This window comes from Macrobrachium nipponense, chromosome 33 (assembly GCF_015104395.2).
Source record: "Macrobrachium nipponense isolate FS-2020 chromosome 33, ASM1510439v2, whole genome shotgun sequence".
NCBI lineage: Eukaryota > Metazoa > Arthropoda > Malacostraca > Decapoda > Palaemonidae > Macrobrachium > Macrobrachium nipponense.
Window position 1 is genome coordinate 30,359,068 of NC_087219.1, and position 3,152 is coordinate 30,362,219.

A 3,152-nucleotide genomic window follows, 5' to 3' on the forward strand; every position below is an offset into this window, starting at 1 on the left:
AACTTGGGTTTGATCCTTTTTCACCTCTAATATACTCAGGTTATATCCTTAGTGACCTCTAATATACTTTAAACTTGGATTCGATCCTTTGTGACTTCTAATATACTTCAAACTTGGGTTCGATCCTTTGTGACCTCTAATATATTTTAAACTTGGGTTTGATCCTTTGAGACCTCTTATATACTTTAAACTTGGGTTTGATCCTTTGTGACCTCTAATATACTTCAAACTTGGGTTCGATCCTTTGTGACCTTTAATATACTTCAAACTTGAGTTCGATCCTTTCTGACCTCTAATATACTTTAAACTTGGGTTTGATCCTTTGTGACCCCTAATATTATACTTTAAAACCGGGGTTCGATCCCGATGTGAGTTACATTTTGTTTTCTTCTGTTGCTCATGTGAACATGTGTTATTTTTTTGCAAAACCTAACTCGTGACTCAATTATCCTATTCTTGGAATGTTCCTTTTTGTGACCCCCAGTATGCTATTGACCCTTTGTGACCTCTGATCCATTCTTGAATTTAATTGATCCTTATACACTTTCACGTTAATGGTAACCTTCTCTCTTCCCTCTTTCTCAGCAAGGTTCCCCAAACTACGACGAAGTTTGGAGCCAAATCCTAAACTCTTAAACACTCTTACTCTCACAAAACCGACCTCCTCATCTGCGCTAACTCAAAATCTAACAACTCTCCGCGTCATTTCCTCTTCCAGACGAAAAACACTCTTTAGAAACGAAGTCGTTTGCATTCAAGCCGACCTTCTCTCGCAATCCACGCGAGCTGCTAGGGGCAGGCACAATGCAGACGATGATATTATGAGTTCTCATACGTCTCCGAGGTGACTTAGGGCTTTATATAAACGACCCAGTTATTCTTCTCTCCAGAGGAGTATTAAGTTCTCTCTCTCTCTCTCTCTCTCTCTCTCTCTCTCTCTCTCTCTCTCTCTCTCCAAAATAGTAATAAGTTCTCCTCTCTCACAGAAGAAGAAGAAGAAGAGAAGAAGAAAAAGAAGAAAAAATATTAAGTTCTCCTCTTTCTCTCTGTCTCCAAAGAGGTATTTAATCTCTCTCTCTCTCTCTCTCTCTCTCTCCAAAGAAATATTAAGATCTGTTCTACTCGCTCTCTCTCTCCGAAGAAATATTAAGTTTTCTTCTCTCTCTCTCTCTCTCTCTCTCTCTCTCTCTCTCTCTCTCCAAAGAAGTATTAAGTCTCTCTCTCTCTCTCTCTCTCTCTCTCCAAAGAAGCATTAAGTTCTCTCTCTCTCTCTCTCTCTCTCTCTCTCTCTCTGAAGAGATATTAAGTTCTCCTTTCTCTCTCTCTCTCTCTCTCTCTCTCTCTCTCTCTCTCCAAATAAGTATAAAGTTCTCCTCTTTCTCTCTCTCTCCAAGAGGTACAAAGTTTCTCTCTCTCCAAAAAAATATTAAGATCTCCTGTTCTCCTCTCTCTCTCTCTCTCTCTCTCTCTCTCTCCAAAGAAGTATTACGTTCTCCTCTCTCTTTTTTTCTTAGTCCATTAGAAAGCACAAGCACCGTAGCTGAGGGCCAGCTAGAGAATGTTATACAACGATAAAGACAAAACGGAAATATCGGACACAAAAAAAAAAAAAAAAAACAGCAAACAGCAGCGCATAAAGTGGAAGAACTTCCTGTCCTATCATCGGTTGTTGATGACGTCATTAACTGCTCTTCCTGTTACGTCATGATTAGTTGCTGTATACCAGCAACCCTCTTACCCTATAACAGTCAATTATGAAAAACATACATCTTCTGTGTGCCTTTCCATTGCTACGAAGTGTTAAATTCAATTCAAAATAGTTTTAACAGGTGATTAATTTCTATTTTCCTTCGCTGAATAGCAACTGAAGCATACATTAGAATAAGGAAATAATTGAATTTAAGCAGTGTACAAATCTCATTAACAGTCCATCTAGTAAGGTACTACTGAAGAAATTATAGTCCGATTGGCCTCCTTCAACGAGACGGAACTAATTATCCTGAAGTATGGTGAAGAACTTTGGTCTTGATTCCAGGTGACAAAGTCAGTTAATTAGCATTTGCAGCTTGAGATGCTTTATGAACTAAATGGACCCCTTGAAATGGTAAAAGATTATTGGTTAAAATCACCAGAATGTAGAGCAATTTAGGATTAATCTGAAAGGATATTTAAGTAAGGCCATTCAATTAGCTAGGAACCTGAGGGGCAAGTATGAAAAAAATATAATTCCAGAAAATTTAAAGTAGGTAACCTAATTTTAGCAGTCTGGGTCCTAATTTTAACAGTGTTTGACCTACTTTTAGCAGTCTGGGACCTAATTTTAGCCATCTGTGACCTAATGTTAGCAGTGACCTAATTTTAGCAGCCTGGGACCTATTTTTAGTGGTGACCTAATTTTAGCAGCCGGGGACCCATTTTTAGCAGTCTGAGACCTACTTTTAGCCATCTGGGACCTGATGTTAGCAGTCAAGAACCAAATTTTAGTAGTCTGGGACCTAATTTGAGCAGTCTGGGACCTACTTTTAACAGAGCAGCCTGGGAACTATTTTTAGCAGTCTGATAGAGAGAGAGAGAGAGAGAGAGAGAGAAAGAGAGAGAGAGAGATTTCCCAAAGCACGAGTGGGAACAACTGAATTATTGTTGTCCAAGCTGCCACTCTAGAACAGAAATCTGGAACCGATAGCTATTGTTACTTTTAGAGACTGAACTTAATAAACCAGATTTTTCCGGCATAATCCGAGCATGGTGAATTTTTTTTTCTTTTTTTTTTAGGTTGTTTCATTTTCCACCATTCTTACTTTGACCATTTTATCCTTTTTTTATATACATATACATATTTTTTGTCTCGCTGTCAAAGGCACTTTGATTGTGTTGCAGAGATACCGGAAGAGAGAATAATAATAATCTTACTATACTAGGCGTTCTGTTTGTCCGTCTGTCTGTCTTTCAAACGGCTGGTTCGATGGGCATGAAACTTGGCAAGGTTATAGTGGGGACCCCTAAGATGGTTTATACCTCTCCCCCCCTACACCCCTCCGAAAGAGCTGGGGTAAGAGGGAATCCCCTGAAACGGAGCTGGTTCTGCCTGTGAAACGAACTGGTTATGCAAGTAGACTTAGTTAATTTACGAATTTATCATACATAATTTCTGT